The sequence below is a fragment of the Cupressus sempervirens genome, chromosome 7 (genome assembly GCF_028749045.1).
Source record: "Cupressus sempervirens isolate cs-2001-9-10 chromosome 7, ASM2874904v1, whole genome shotgun sequence".
In the NCBI taxonomy this organism is placed as follows: Eukaryota; Viridiplantae; Streptophyta; class Pinopsida; order Cupressales; family Cupressaceae; genus Cupressus; species Cupressus sempervirens.
The window spans coordinates 393,857,284-393,874,890 of record NC_143124.1 but is presented as its reverse complement, the minus strand read 5'-3'; the positions used below and the strand labels follow the sequence as shown (position 1 = coordinate 393,874,890).

The 17,607-nt window shown below is 35.4% G+C and overlaps 2 long non-coding RNA genes across 3 annotated transcripts in view; both read left to right on the top strand.

Moving 5' to 3' along the window:
* LOC149547179 (uncharacterized) overlaps positions 1-9,593 on the top strand; it is an 82,173-nt gene extending 72,580 nt beyond the window's left edge. Inside the window, exons 2-3 of one of the 2 annotated variants that reach the window (XR_016354390.1) lie at positions 7,663-7,730; positions 8,022-9,593. This is a non-coding gene — a long non-coding RNA (uncharacterized LOC149547179). Of the gene's footprint in view, positions 1-7,662; positions 7,731-7,837 lie in introns of both variants that reach the window. The other variant, XR_016354391.1, reaches the window with a different exon arrangement.
* A 3,679-nt stretch (positions 9,594-13,272) lies between these two features.
* Positions 13,273-14,615, top strand: LOC149547178 (uncharacterized). The gene is made up of 5 exons (XR_016354389.1): positions 13,273-13,597; positions 13,691-13,771; positions 14,087-14,173; positions 14,256-14,366; positions 14,506-14,615. It is a non-coding gene; the product is annotated as an uncharacterized LOC149547178 (long non-coding RNA).
* Positions 14,616-17,607: the final 2,992 nt, after the last annotated feature.

Below are 17,607 nucleotides of genomic sequence, written 5' to 3'. Positions count from 1 at the left end.
TCATTCCTTAGTCCCATATTTGTTTCAAACATACCATATTCTTCAGACCGTGACCAATAAACTATCAGAGACTTATTGCAGATTATTAAATAAAACCCTGCAAAATTGTATATTAAACCTTTGATCCATATACTTTTACAGGGAATTAGAGCACACTTAACGAAAAATCTGATCACATTCAAGGTAGCAGGGTTACCCTCTATATTTAGCTTCAAATCTTTGATTTCATCTTGTTGGTGTTTTTACACTAGTAAGCAACAAAGTACTTGATACCAAGATGAGGAAAACCACAATAACTTAAGGATTAGCTATTTCCTACAAACAACTATATGTTCTTTAGATCTGGATCCAACTTCAATAAAATGTGGAAGGATTTTCTACTCTTTTGGCTCTGCAAAACCAAGGTGGGTACACGTGAGGGATAAAAAATTCACAATCTGATACTACATTCATAATTTACTCATTCAACATTTACAACAATATTCATCCCTTACAATAGATTGGTCACAATTCTTCTTAGATTTACAGATAATTCTGGGAGATAGCAGCCAACTAAGACTTAGAGATTAAATGTAAACAAGTGCTGACCAGCTTTGACATTCTTCAAAACATTTAAAGTAAAATTAATTTGATTTAAAGCTTGATGCTTATTTATGTTTTCTCCATATGTAGACTGAACTAATTGATCAGTGCCTCCTCCATTGGGATTCAGAGTCTATCCAATTTTTTGACCTCATTGATTGCATTGCAATCAATATTATTGACAATTTTTACAAAAACTCATTCTTACACATATCCTCCCTACTACCATGGAGATCCTATTATATTCACTGAAGCATTTATCTAATTCATTGAATTAATAACAATAGTGAAATGATATACAACTTATCCCAATTCTATTCAATTGAACAAGCTTTGTTTATGCAATTTCAAGATATCCAGGTAATAAAATGGAGACAAGATTCAGAAAGAGAAGATGTGGGAACAGTTCATCTCTATATTAATTCTCTTTGAAAATTGTATCACAAGTGAAATAGAACTCAAAACAACTCTAGATAAAACATTAAGATCCTATAACATTAATATTTTCTTAGATATTTGGAGAGAATATATCATAAAGTTTGCATCAATGACTAGACCGAACAAAGCTTAATAAAACTAAAATTGCACAATGACTTGGACCCTTTCTCTAGTCTTGTAATCTCACTTATATAGTGTGAGGTGCAACAAGCTTCAGGCATAGAGAAAATTGACAGCTGTCCTAAAAACAAAAAGATATTTACATTGTTACGGTCACAAGAAACAAAAACTGGTGCAACAAAATGTCTTTCATCATGAATATTTTTAAACGAATCAAATTTTTCTTTAGCTCTTGTCACCATCCATGCCTTCCTTTTACCTCTTCTTTTTTGAACTGCTTCTCAACTTTACTCGATCACTATCATTGGTTGGGTAATGCCTTGATTTTTGCAATCAATTTCCCAGATAGTGATGTTTGTGTCAATATCAGGCCACATGATATCTCTGATCATGTCTAGCTCCTCCAAGTATTTGATCCACTTGGCATCAGTCATAACTTTAACTTTTGAAGAGATTTGGACATTTCTGTCTCTAATTTATAAAGAATGTCTATCATATCATAGACAGTAGTGGCACTTGCTTCATTATTACAAAAAGACAAAAACCTAGGATGATCAAGAATATTATTGAAAGATGATGACTATTCCATCCAGTCCTTAACTTTGCCTTTATTGTTCAAGGCTTTCAGCATGAAATTTGGTGTCTCAGTGGCAATTATTTTCATTTTTACTTTGTACCTGCTACATTTTTCCTCCAAAGAAACTAGTTAAATCCTTTACCTTATGGATTGCCTTTCTCGTATTTATGATGGTTGCTTTTGGTAGGTCCTTTCGAGGCAATATGGTGATTATATTGTCAAAAAACTAAATGTAAGGGCCCCATGTGTTGAATAGTGGAGATAACAGGGCAATTGCCTCTGCACATTTGTATTCTACTCCTTCTAAGGAAATATAACTGCCATGCACATTTTGTGAGGTTATCTACAATGCATTGATCTCATGCACTAATAAATTCTTTAAGGTTTTTATCTCTGCATCCTTTCATGGCTTCTAAATTTTCTTCATCAATGTCCATAGCCTACCCTGATGATTCCCTTGTTTCAAAAATCTAGCCCTCCGTCTCCACTTCTTTGTCATGGACCTCTATAACAATTCGGAATTTTTTTTTCAATGAAGCCACCTCCATCTCCAATTTGATAACCTTCTATTGCAAGACATAAGTATTCTTCATCTCCTCTTCATAACTCCTCGTCCCAATAAATTTTTCATAGGTCTTTTCCAATTGAGCTTGGAGGGTATCCATTTTATGCTTACCCATTAATGTTATCGAGGTATGCATTTTCAAAAATTTGGTCATTGGATGTAGATTGCACGTGCCAAAATATAACATTTCCCCTAGGGGACTCTTTTATTTACATAAGGTTGGGCTTATTATCTTCTGGAGATAAAGTCCATATAGCCATTGTTTGGGCATCTACATTAAATCTTGACCCCATGTCTCCCCATATTGGTTTTTAGCTTCAAAAGAAACAAATTTCTCTTGTCTTCTTATCTGATCAAGTAAAAACAAAGAGTTCAAATCCCAGCTTGGGAAATTATCATTCTACTTCTTCTGATTAAATCTCTAGCTTCTTCGGCAGTGAGAATTTCACTAGTAGGGTCATATTCCTGCAACCTTTGTACCAATTCAGCAACCTTTTCATCAGAACCTCCAAATTTCATACTTAGTTTCAATTCATTTCTCTTGATTTAAAAAAAGACACCATTGAATTCATTTGATTTCATAAAATTGTCATCATCCAAAAACTCCTTGGCTTCAATGATTCTATCATCAATCATTTGTGTTTCCAGCTACAATTTCTTTGCCCTTTTCTCACTCTCAGACACCTGAGACATTAGGAACCTTCTTCTAATATCATCAAAGTACTTATTTCCTTTTGGCAATATTTGAAGTGCCTTCTGCTAAGCTTGGTCTAGTATTTCTACCATCTTTTGCTTCTTATGTCTTTGTCCTACCCACATAGAACTCTCAGGAACATCTTGAACACTTTGGTTAGGCTGGTCATCTTCAGATTGATCCTTTTCATCAAACACTTTAATAGTGTATTCATCATCAGTATATTTCGGATCAATTTTCCTCTTGATTGCCTCAGGAACTTGAGATACCAATTGATCAAAATTGCTAACACACTTATCCAGTTTGGTCTAGTATTCTTCATTTGGGTAAAGCCCTTTGAAAGATTGGTCCGCTTTTCTCATTTCCCACTCATAGCTAACAATGTCTCTGATTTTTATCATTCTTTCCCTACATACATCCTCACTCAATACATCAGCAATAATATCTTCTTCCCACATAGGTTTGGTAGGAGGTAGATTGTATCCCCTCATGCTTTTCAATGCATGCCTTATTACATTATAGGGGTTGTAGGTTCTAGCTAGCCCAGTTGACATCTTATAATATTATAGGAAAGAATTTGGTTGGCTCAATAACATTCTTCCCAATCTCAAAATCTCCCAGTTTGGTACATCTACATAAAAATGTCCCTTTCTTGACACCTTTTCCTAAATATTCCCTATTTAAAGAAATAAGCTGCCAAAAAATTTCTACCAGTCCTAATCTCTCAGGAACATACTTGGGCAAGATATGAGGTGGCTGAGGACAACCAAAGATTCTTATAACATTGTAATCTCAAACAAAAACACACTACCCCAATCATGAGTCAATTGCTTCCCAACATCAAAACACCAATTAGGTCTGACAATTTTCCTAACACTTCTAGGAACTCTTTCAACGACACAACCTATCATTTTAAAAATTGGATAAAAAAATTCATTATAAAAAGAGATAACATTTGAATAGGAATATTACACTTGCCATACCTATGTCCATCTTTGTACTGGCAACTTTTCTTCCCATTCTTGCATTGACTCAAAGAAACCTTGATCAAATATATCAGCATTCTTTGCTAGAATAAGGTGCATGAGAAGGGAGTAATGAAGGAACTTAAATTCCTTCAGTTCTTCTTGTTGGGCAGAAGAAATTTGTTTGTGAATACCCTAAATAATGCATTCAACAAAATCATATCCAGCATGATGATTAGAGTCTTGAATATTCAAGGCCATGATATAGTGTGCCCCTAGAGCATTCATGGTCCCATCTGTACTTAGGACTTTGTCAATACCCAAACACAGTATTTTGAAAATACCTCTAAAAGAAATCCAAGGGCATGACTTCATCGATAACTCTCTTTTTTGGAATTTCCCCTACATCTTTCTTCACCTTGGGAATGTGTCAGGTCATGTTTTTACCCATATATAAATTTTTATGATTCTTGAAAATCTTATTAAAATCCTCAATATCAATGGGAAATGACATGGGTCCTCCCAAGCCAAATGCTTCTACGAATGTATCTTTATCTAATGCTAGAAAAACACTTTTATCCTTCTTGTGAAATGACTTGTTTATAGGATTGTAACATTTGATTAATGCCTTGACCAAATCCACATCCATGAAAACTTCTGACACTATTAGTTTTCCCAAATTTCTTACCCAAGGGTTACAGATTGGAATTTCTTTTACCCTGTTCTTATAGAAAAACCAAAACAACTCATACTTGTTTTTGTCAAGGACAATTGCATCTCTGCACATTGTATATGGGTCTTTGAAAATGAGGCCATTTGTGTTTTGAGCATTCATAGAACCAAGAAAGATGTGCATCCATTTTTCTACGAATGTACTTGGAACCCTTGGGGGTGTGTCTGGTACTTCAATCACTGCTTGTGCGATCAACTGTCCTTCTTTCTGGGCCATTTATACAATTACCTTTGTTGTTTCTATGTTTTCTATTTTGGCAAAACCTGCTCAAAAATTAGTTATGCACTTGAATTTTTTCAAAATTTAAACAACTTTGTGGAAACAATAACAATAGCTTACTCTCTTCTAGGTTTTATCAACTTCGGTGATGAAAGCATGGCTTGAATTTGCATTTAATGGTGACACGCTTGGGAACCTGTCAATCCTCATAAAATAGACTAAAACTGTGCTTTTTAAAATTTCATATATCCTCTTCAAATTTTGTCATTTGAAAAAGTTATTTTATGCCTCTAGAACTTATAAGTGCGCCTGCCATGAACAAATTCATCCCGCCATTTCGCACGAGAAACCTCCTTTATCTTGATCAAACTTGCAACACTTTGAACCCTTTGTTTTAATATATTGCCACTTCGCAACTAATCTTAACTTCATCTTTATGGCGGTTGTGATCTTGCGATAAGTCCTTAACCCTTAACACCTTGCAAGCGCGTCGTAGTTTAGCTTTTGGAACACTTTATGGTTGCGATCGGGCGATGCTTCATCTTTCACTTCATTGCTCCTTTGCAACTCTAAGACCAACTGTCCATCTTGACTGTGCGATAATGTGCTCAACATCTTGTAATGACCTTCTCCTTTGATTCGCACATTCGCAACTACAACTGTCTTAAGTTGAAGTGAACACGCAGAAGCACACTTTCCTTTGTTTTGCATCATCACAACTTAATCCATTTGATAGGTTCATTCATGATCATTAAAGAATAAACATCTCTAGACATATGAGGAGGATAATAACTCATGGATAATACAAACTTCTTTCTATGAAAGTACAAAAGGGCCTGTCTAGGGTTTTACAAAATGCTAAAACAAATGTATAAGCCCTAAATTCCTCTCACAATTCTTCTTGAATTTCTTTTTAGTTTCACGAAAAATTGGAAAAGAAAAAAATCAAGCTATCAGTGGCTCTATCTGGGTATGATGAATAACTTGTATCCATGCAAGAATGTAGAATTTCTGACTAAAGTAGACCATATTCTTGACTCAAAAAACTTGATAACTTCTTTTAGAGAGCACAACAAACTAGGCAAGAAAGCAAAACACCGAAACTAGGAAAACTATGCACAAGGATACACTAGGAAAGAACACGGATATACAAGATTTACACAGAATACAAGGAAGCCTAAACTACTGTTCATGGAACACAATTATTTTAGCAAAAGTACTTCTTCACAAACTGTCTATGAACTAGCAGTTCAAGAAGACTACTTGATAGATCTTTCAAGATATAAGAATCTTCTTCCCATTTTTTTAAAATTAGATAGGGACTTAGCCATATAGGGTCAAATTTACCATGTTTTCCTTTATCCTCAATCCTGGCATTCCACATGAGAGCCAAGTCTTTAGTTTCAAATTTTTTATTCACTGTCCTTCTGTCATAAAGTGTCTTAACTTGTAGCTACAATTTTACATTTTTAAAAGAAGCTTCATTTCTAGTTTCAGTTAGTCCTACCAATTCATCCATTCTCTCCTGCATATCATCAATAATATCCTCATTGTACATCTGGATGTAATTATACAAGCCTCTTAGATTGTCTTGAGGCATTCTTGCATGCATTCCATACACTATATCAAAGGGTGCTGCACTTATAGCTTTCTTCATTATTACCCTGTCAGCCCATATTGCTAATTATAGTTTGGAATCCCACACCTTTTTGTTATCATCTAGAGTTCTTTTTATTACTTTTAACAAGCTTTTGTTTGTTGATTTGGCTTGTCCATTTCCTTGTGGATGATAAGGGGAAGATGTTGACTTTGTTATACCATACTTATCATAGAACTTTATGAACTCCTCTGACCTAAAAAACATTGCATTGTTAGTTATAATTTTCTGTGGGCATCCAAATCTTGAAATGATGTTGTGAGTTATGTGAAAATGGTTATATTCTTTGTCGCAAGTTTCCTTACAAGTTGTATCAGAGCTATGGTTTTATTATTGTAACCCTAGATTGAATCCATATGAATTAATGAGTGGATAAAAGAAAGGGCAAGATATATGAGTTGTTTATTGCAGATCGGAGGGTTTTGAGTTTGTTTTTATGATGGGATATTGGTAGATTTGGGCATGTAAAATTATTGGACACAGGGATTTTTTAAATGTTTCATTTAAATAAGGGTTTTCAGGAGGAGCTTGCAGAAATGACCTCCTAGGTAAAAACAAACCTCACCATTGGATTCGGGTCAACATTTCCATAAATTTTGATATATAATATGCCTTAGTTTGGCCATGCGAAGAAAAATTACAAAGGTTTTTTAGTTTCATCCTGTAATGGCTGTCAAATTTAATCCGATCGGAATTTTTCGTCACAAAAAAAAAAAAATCACAGTGAAAATGGTAAAAAAACTGTCTTAGTAAAATGAACATAACTTTCTCTCAGAATATCAGATTTCAAACTTCTCACAGGTGTTGGAAAGCTAATTCAGAGCACTACAACTTGGTGTAGGTTTGGTTCTATGACTTTGAAATTTTGTTAGGTTTTGAGAGCCTGAAAGTTAGATGTTTTTTATTTTGAGAACAAGTTATGGCATAACTTGGGCATATGGAGTTAGATTTTGGACTTCGAGTAGTCAACTTAAAGCTTTTGGAGAGCTTTACATATTGGTTCAAATTTGGTGCAGGTTAGACATGGTTTATTTGGTGATATATTAATTTGAATAGTTTATGGAATATATTGACTATAATAACATTGTTAGTTTATGACATTGTATATGCAGGGAGATGGTTTTCTTCATGCTGTGTGGAGATGGTTGCATCTTGAGGAATAATGGACTTCTTAGTAAAGGTGTGGTTTATGTTTTCATTTGACATGTTATCCTTGGTGTTAAGATGGTTTCATTTTTATGTCATGGTATACTCTTGATACACTTTTAGCATTTTGACATGTTATAGTATGTTCATATGGAGCATGCTATCTCTTCGGTTGAGATGGTAAGATCCTATTGTCATATTTATGTTCCTAAGGCCATGGTTAGAATTTTGACATTGATCTTGGTTTAGTTTCTTGGTATTGAGTACATTAATCATAAGCTGGTCTATGTTGCATTTGGAGCTAACGTGGATTGATTGGTTACAGGTGCTCATGGATACTTAGAGACAGTGGTGATGCTAATTTCTCTTGGATTAGTGATGTGTTTGTTGGGACAGTTGATGATTTTGGCAAGAAGTCCAAGGAGTATTCACTTGATATGGACTTGAGAAGAGATTGTTCTTAGGTGAGTCTTGGTTGGAGACTTAGATATCTTGATGAACATTCTCATTCCCCACTCTTTGTTTACTCGGCAGTTTTCTACTTGAGAGGTATAGCCCATTGTTTCTTTCAAGTGCATTATATTTATGCTTTTTTTTCATGGATATGGATCTTTATCTATGGTACATGAGTTATTTTTAGAGGGTTCATTTGAGAGATGGTTTAGCATTGGTTATCTCTATTTGTATATATTGTTATGCTGGTTATGTTTGAGAGATGGTTTTATATTGGGTATATTACTTGGATTAGGAATGCTTTATGAATTTGATATTCTTGTGAGAGGCTTACATCCATGACTAGTTATATGGTATGGCTTGGGTGTCATTGAGGCTTCTTGGTTGGGGTTTTATGGAGGAGATCATACTTGCACAGTTTACATCTAGAGGTGTGTGTAGAAGGACATGCTACATGTTATGATTTGCATGGTTTCTCTTTGGTCTTGGTTATCTTCTTGGATGTTTGGTTTTGCTTACATTGGATTTGAGATTGAGATTGTGATCACTGGTTTGTGCTCATGTATGTTATGTGAGAGATGAAATGGTTATTCCTTTATTTCTTTCCTCTGTTGGTTGTGGAGATTTTGAGAGACTGTTGGAGATTTTCTATGAGAGTTGTTCTTGCAATTTATTGGTCTATGTATTGTGGATGTCCTTAAGATTAAATATGGATTCACTTCTTTGAGATGTTATGAGTGGAATTGTTATAGATTTGACATTATTTTTTGTAGTGGGAGCTTCTTGGTATATATGTGGTAGGTATTGCTCTTCATGCTTGTGATTACAGGTTATAGATTGGATACGTCGGTGATGTGAGATTCACTTGGTATACCCTTGGAGGTATGGATAGTTGGATGGGTTTGGCACTTGCTGTGGGTTTTATTTCAGCTATGGATATTTTGACAACTATGGATACATGTGATCACCTTTGGATCAAGTTTTTTGTGCTTGACATTTCTATTGGTACGAGATTTTATGATCTTATAATGCGACAGGTTGGGTGGTGTATTCTCTTCGGATGGCTTCTATGTATGTTCGGTAGCAGTGGCATAATAGAAGGTGAGATCATTCATGTTTGAAATGTTGGATACTTTGATTTTTTTGCGGGTACCAAGATGGAGCACATGGGGTACTTTGATCCATGATGGTGGATGTACTGGGAGGGATTGTTCCCTTGTTTATTTATGCAGCTACAGATTAATCGTATGCAATGTATACAACAAGTGGGAGATTGTTGAGATAATGGGTGTTGCATACGTTGCATAATATTGTTATATTATTTTATTTTATTTTATCATGTATTGTTGCACCTAGATGGACATGCAACATGTAAAGATTCTCCTGGGATATACTTAATGAGTTGTATTGTAATAAAGTGATAATATTTCATGTAATTATTTAATATTGGGTAAAAGAATTAAACTTTCAATATTAAATGTGGAGTCAATGGGTTAGGTAGTACATGATTTTAGCACATGGTTTATGTAATACCACTTGATGGTTTTGTGGGACTTTCCACTATATAAACAACCACAAGGGTAGTTGTTGGTGTGGTAAAAATAGAAAACAAAAAGGCAAAAGACTTCACAGGTTAGCCAAGGGAGCATTTATGAATGTTAGAAGCATGGCATGGGATGTATGGATTCATGCTTGTTCACATAGATTGCTTGATTGTGGCTATGGCTTTGAATGCTTCCATGGTTTTATTGCAATGATGTTTTTGCTGAATAATACATGATGATGGACGCTTTTGGAGGCTGGATTTTTTCCCTCAATTAGGGTTTCCCAAGGTATGTCTCATGTCACATTTTTGTGTGTATGTTGTCTATTCTCTTGCATGTGGATTTCAATTGCATATTTATTCCAGATTTGTTATGGGTTATGTGGAAATGGTTATATTTTTTGTTGCAAATTTCCTTACATGCAACTCATCTATAATGCATTTGTAGAGCTGTTGGAAGTTATAGAGAGCTGAAGCGGGTGTTAATCTCATTCCTATTTTAGTCAGGTTCCATTTACATTTTTAATATAACTTCTTGTTTACTACAACAAAGAAATAAAATTGCAAGACTATTTGAATTTCAAATTGGCAATGCAAATGTAAAATATTGTAAATGGGTAGACTGTTATTTATCACAATAGAGATTGTTTAGATGCACTCTTCTATAACTCCAAAACTTGTTGCCGATCGTTTGGAAAATTGACACAACTAAATAGTAAGGAAAATTAGAATTTACCAACATGGTTTTTACAGTGTTTTGCATGCAAAGTTTTGGATGAATTGTCAAACCACTAATTAGCAAAGGATATAGGAGTTATAATTAGATAAGGTTATTACAATGGTATCAAAGTGGTTTCTTGCCAACCAATAGGAATTGGACTCAATTGTCAAATTGATTCTATGATTGGCATTAAGTGACATGTATGGTGACAAGAGATTCATTTTGGGTAGGTAATATATTCCCAGAGGGTGTACTTCTCCACCCGGGGATGGAGAATTTGAGGTATTGTGAAATAGTTGGATGTGCTAGTGAATGAGCTAAAACAAAACCACAAGTAGATGTCCAATCTGATTTTACAACCAGGTTTTGAGCAGAGCGTGATACCACTTTTTTTAACTAAGAAATGTGATGATATTGTGGTGGCTAAAGATGTGTAGGACATTTCTTATGAGACACTGCATGAGTTGGTCAAAATGGATGTGGAGTGATGAGAATTCATGTTAGGTAGAGTTGGATGATGTAGTTGTCGGCATGAGTTCTCAGGATTATGTATTTGATGACGATGCAATGATAGTGGAAGTAGAGTATGGGATGATATAGTCATATCGATAGCTACTTTTGCACCAATTGAGCCATCTATGGAGGATTTTAGTGATATATGCACACGGTTGTTGGTACACATCATTGATAATGAGCTGAGTGATGTTGAGCAAGAGTCATATTATAGTTCAAATTCGCATAGTGGTGTGGTTCACTTCATGGACAATCCTATATTCAACATGGATGCAACATTGTCTTATGATAATCCCCTTTTTGAGATGGGTATGTGCAGGATCATGGTGTGCCAAAAAGTGGTGATGTGAAAAAAAAGAGTTTGAAGATGCCTAAAAGCGCTTCAAGATCTGCTCTGACTTTTTTTTACCTATCCAGGAACCAAACCTAGAAGGTTAAGCCGAGCCTTATCAGATATCCGATATCATATCGGATATCCAATTTTAAATCTAATATTCGACTAATAATTAAAATTATATAATAGTATGATATATTATTTAATATTATTATTATTGATATAAAATAATAATAATAATATTAAATAATATATCATACTATTATATTATAATATTATTATTATAATAATTATTATTATACTATAATATAATAATAATATTATTATTATATTATAATCGTATAATATTATACTATAATAATAATATTATAATAACATATTATATTATAATAATATAATATAATATTTCATATATTATAATATATAGTAATGTAATATAATATATATATATAATATAATATAATAATAAAAAGTAATATCTTATAATATAATATATAATAAAAAAGTATAATATATTATAAATTATAATAATATAGTATAATAATAATATTTTATATTATAATATATAGTAAATTAATATAATAAATATAAAATATAATATAAAAATATATAAAATGTAATATATATGTTATATTATATATATTATAATATCGGATATCCGATATAATATCGGATATCCGATACTTGTGCATGGATTAAATACAAAATCACAGACCCACGGCCCTTATTTTCACGCGAATTTGGGCCAGTCAGATCGGATATCAGATAATAAATCAGATATCAGATAGCAAATTGGATATCAGATATCAGGTATGTTCCCCCTCCCCCCCCCCCTTGACTCATTTTTAACCTAAATTTAATAGATTTTAACAAGATTTTGTTTGTTTTAGTTGAATCTAGGGTTTTTTTGATAAAAAAGGTTAAAATTTAGATTTTTTTTTAATATATATTACGTTTTGCAATTCAATAGGAATGGCTGATCAAAATGATGACACTGAGGCAGGGAATAATATTCCTCGCAACCCATCACCAAACGATCCAGTATCCCCACAAAACTGTCCACCAAATGATCCTCTACCTCCTCAAAACCCTCCTCGAATCGAGGATTTGATAAATGAAAATCTCACTGAGTTGAGAGGTTTGCATAGAACATACAATAATGTACCTACACTGGCTCCTATGTTATCCACGTTAAACACCATAGTGGATAACATTGAAACTCTTACAAACCAACAAAATGCCGCTCTTCATTGGCGTGATGAAATGCACCAGATGTTTGATGATGGTTTGGATTATGATGAGGTCGCGGCCCTCAACATAACCAAAGACGATTTGGCAAGCCTTTTTGCTAACCCAAAAACGGGTATACCAGTTGACCCAAAAAAAACCAAACTATCGATTAAATGGTGCACAAATGACGCCATATGTGCAAATTTTTGGGACCGTTGGTGGATGGTCTTTGATATCCCTCCACATGGCAATTTAGACATACCATTTTATTTCCTTAAAAAATTATATGCAGAATTTGTGTTGAAACTTAAAGTGAACTATTGGAGCATGAAGCCCAACATGGGCTTAGGACTAGGAGCTCCTCAGGATAGACCCTCTTCCCAGTGGAAGAAATTTGGCACTTTTGTCCCCCCCCGATATCTCCCCCCCTCCTCGAGTGCAACACCCAGATATTATGGTAGAGGCTAGCTCTCAGACCATCAGAGCCATTCATAGGCTGAGTAGCTTAATGATATCTCAGGCTAGGTCAGTCTTGCCTCCTCGTGTTGATGATGTTGGTGCCAGTTCATCATCGGCTAGCTCATCACATGTTTGTGTGCCTCACACTTGCATTACATGCAAGAATATTTTCCTGGGTCCCATAGGTGATCTTCCTGAGTATCATTTTGTATTAGACGAGGATACACCAGACGCACGTGCAGAGGCTACAGACCCTGATGCAAGAGAGGAGGGGAATGTAGAGGCATGGACTCCTTCGGTGTTGGTACGTGTATACATTTTTTTGTTATGACATATGTGATTTAAAGTTAATTTTTATAATAGACTAATTTTAATTTTTAAGCCATACTGACTTTTACATGTATGTGATCTTCATTCATGTTTAGTTGATGACCGAGGAGGAGCTCAGACAGATAGATGATGCTACACTCTCGGCCATTTAATTTGGCCTTGAGACATCTACGATACATTATGTTGTGTTCACATTTCTTTTTTCTATTTGATATTGTAGCATATATGGTTGCTAATCTTTCTTTTATCTTGTAGATACCACCTGCCCCTGGGGGACAAAGTGCGGGGGGTGAGCCAGCATGCATTGACAAAGGAAAGGTAATTAGATGTTTTCTAATTGATTAAATATTGATGCATTCTTGTAAAATGTTTGTGGTAATCTCATTTAATTACATTATTTATTGTATATAGGGTGTGGCTACTGGCGATGAGCCTGTACAGATTCGGCGTCCTAGATCATCAGGGATTTTCATTCGCACAGAGAGCCCCATTGTATGTATAAGTATCATTTATTTTTTATTTTTTTAATCGATGCAGAAATCCTAAAATCCTAAAATCCTATCTCATGCCCAATTACAACTTTCTTCCACATATGAGTCCAACATTATAACTTTGTATGCTTCCATGAGCCATAATTGGTGCAAGGATTGCTCTATTGACTTCAAGAGATGTTCCATGACCTCTGTAATGCTTTGGATCTTCAATGTTCCCCTGATGAGCATGGGATGCTCTTGTATCACTTATCTTCTTAAATAAATTCAAAACTAATTTTCGTGATATTAACAACTACTATTTTGTATCTCATAGGAGACTCCTAGTGCACATGAGGTGCGACGGGACAGTTATGTAGATTTGATGACGCGGCCACTCACTCCTGAGGAGGAGCCTACAATAGTAAGTTGTAATTTGAATTCATGATTAAATATGTTATAAATTTAGCATGCTATGAATTATAATGTTATAGTTTAAATTGTAGATTCATCTGACAAAGGTATTTGAACATATACAACCCACAATCACAGAGGTACCAACATTGCCGAGGGCATACGAGAGGACTCCTGAGCGGCGCAGGAGGTCGACAAGAGAGGTATTTATTATGAAATTTTGATAGTATTAATCTCCAATATGGAAAATATCATTATGGATTTGAGTAATTCAATGTTAGATACGTAGAATCATATAAATTTAGTAGTCTAACTTTGGGTTTTCCTTTTTTGTTTATGTAGGAGGCATCCGATCCACCTAGTGCAGCGAAGAGGCTGCATTTTGATCATCCACCAGCACCCTAGGATAGTATAGTTTTCGTAGGATGCATCATGAGACATTTTGAGATGGCATATGCCACATTGTATATAGAAACATTGATATTATACACATTCTGATGGCAGGATCAGCCACATTTTGTATATGGATCTATGTATTTTGATATATATATATATTAGAGTACTTTGTCTATGGATACATGATCTTTGATATATATTTGTATAAAATTTTGTCTATGGATACATGTATTTTGATATATATTTTTATCATTTACGTGCACAATGATATACATATTAATTTAGTATCTAGTATTGTTCAATTTATCGTGGATCATGTGTCATGCCCTAAATTTTACTAGTAAAAACACAACAATTTTTTATTTTTTTTTAGCTTATGAAGTCGCATAAGAAATTACATATTGTAAAACAAGGTTATCATTGAATATGAGTTCAAGACTCATGTGAATAGTGTGAAGGTGTTAACATTTTAGTCACAGGTGGTTTTCAAATAGATTGGATGACAGTCTAGTTCAAGTTAGCGTCACGAGTCAAATGAGCAAGTTCAAGATACAACACTCATAAATTAGTGAGGTAATTCATATCCTAACAAGCCTCTGATACTAATATTCTATTAGGGTCTGTCAGTTGTATCATATGGACTAGGTCGTGATTCTAGCATGTAAGGGAAGGGGATCAGAATTACTTATTATCCTCATTACCAATGTACACACATTCATTAATCATTACAATATATATTAATGTGACAATTAGTATATTACTATATCCTCATTATCTATCAACATTGCTTCCTCACCAAATTATTGAGTGCACAACAAGATTGTAAGCAATCTACTAAGTTTTAAATTTATACAATCAATGGTATCACATAACATCTATGGATTGTTATTATCAACTAGTCATTTACAATACCACAAGGAGAAAACTTTCTTTCACATTTTCAAATGATAACAATGATGTCAAAGCAAATCTGTGACTCGTACCAATGCTTTCATAACAATATAAACTCCAAATGAAACATGCATATACAACCTTATCAATATTTTCTTCTACATGTACATTAGGTAACAATGATACAATCTCCTTCCATCACAATGGGGCAACATAAGGGACTTTTCAAAATCATAAGGAACATGGACATTGAAAGATATGGACAATGAGTAGCATGAACATTGTCCAACATGATCGTTGAGAACATGAAAAAGCTGGTGAAGCCTCCTTCACAAATGAGGGCACAATGTCAAGTTTTCTCATCCAACATCAATCTGGAAGATGATCATTCCAAGCCATTTCCATTGCTCCCTTGGACACAAATCTGCATATGCAACACAACAAAATAACAAGGACCATGGGTGCTTTCCACCCAACCATAGGCCTCAAAGAGACCACCCCCGCGCTAGGGAACAAGGCTCAAACTGGGATACACATACAATCTTTCAATGCATAAACATTACATTTCAAACTTGAACAATTTCCCCCCAAGACTATTTCACAATGGCTTCACAGATGGAACCATAAACATAGGGTGAAGGTGTGTTCTAAAATGGAGACTTGCCATACCAAACCATATTTGCAATAAACAATTTTCATGCCCTCTCGAGGCTATCATAATTCACCAAATTTCATGCCCTCTCGGGGCTATCATAAATGAACCATTTAATGCCCTCTCAGGGCCTCCACATTTCCTCCTCCAAACCCACTACCATCAGCTATAACTCCTCAAACTTCCTTTCTACACCATACTTTCCTTATCACCCCTAGCAAGATATGAAATGTTATGGCATACAATGGAGCCCATACTCCAAGGTTCTCAATACATTTTTCGAACCCAACTTAAGCCCTTCACCCTGGACTTATCTTCCCTTCCCACAAGGGTGAGTGTAAGTCCCAATCCCATAACAATACTCAAGCACAAAACAAGAAAACAAAACCAAGTAGAAATAAAACAAGAAATTTTGGCAAACACCCCACTAGTTTGGCCAAGAACCTCTAATAAAGCCTTCCCACTAACTTATTTTAGCAAAAACACTAAGCCACTCCATCCTTATGAACTTGTCTCCTCTAACGGTTCATCGATAGCCCTCACGAGCTCTGAGTTATGACCCTCGAAGGATCGACCTCAAAATGTACTTAGAGCACCTTGAAGACTCCTCGGTACGGGGTGGCCGCAAATGATGGATGGTCTTCGTGGCCAAAACAAAGGTGTGACTAGGGTTCACCCGCTCATCTGGAGCTAATGGGACTGACGATTTGATGCCAAGATCAGCGGTTTCAAAGTTATACTGTGGTGCACCTATGAACTGAGGCACACTGCGAGTTTTGGCATCGAGCGAGATCATTGTGCTGAATCCAAACAGAATGTGATCTCTCAAAAATTAGATAGGTTATTTTAGGCCTTAGGATCATCGTCCTGTAGAATTTGACAGTTCATCGATAGCCCTCACGAGCTCTGAGTTATGACCCTCGAAGGATCGACCTCAAAATGCACTTAGAGCACCTTTAAGACTCCTCGGTACCGGGTGGCTGCAAATGATGGATGGTCTTCATGGCCAAAACAAGGGTGTGACTAGGGTTCAACCGCCCATTTGGAGCTAATGGCACTGATGATTCGATGCCAAGATCAACGGTTTCAAAGTTACGCTGTGGTGCACCTATGAACTAAGGCACACTGCGAGTTTTGGCATCGAGCGAGATCGCTATGCTAAATCCAAACGGAATGTGATTTATCGAAAATGAGATAGGTTATTTTAGGCCTCAGGATCACCATCCTGTAGCATTTGACAGTTCATCGATAGCCCTCACGAGCTCTGAGTTATGACCCTCGAAAGATCAACCTCAAAATGCACTTAGAGCACCTTGGACACTCCTCGGTACGGGGTGGCCGCAAATGATGGATGGTCTTCATGGCCAGAACAAGGGTGTGACTAGGGTTCACCCGCCCATCCGGAGCTAATGGCACTGATGATTCGATGCCAAGATCAACGGTTTCAAAGTTATGCTGTGGTGCACCTATGAATTGAGGCACACTGCGAGTTTTGGCATCGAGCG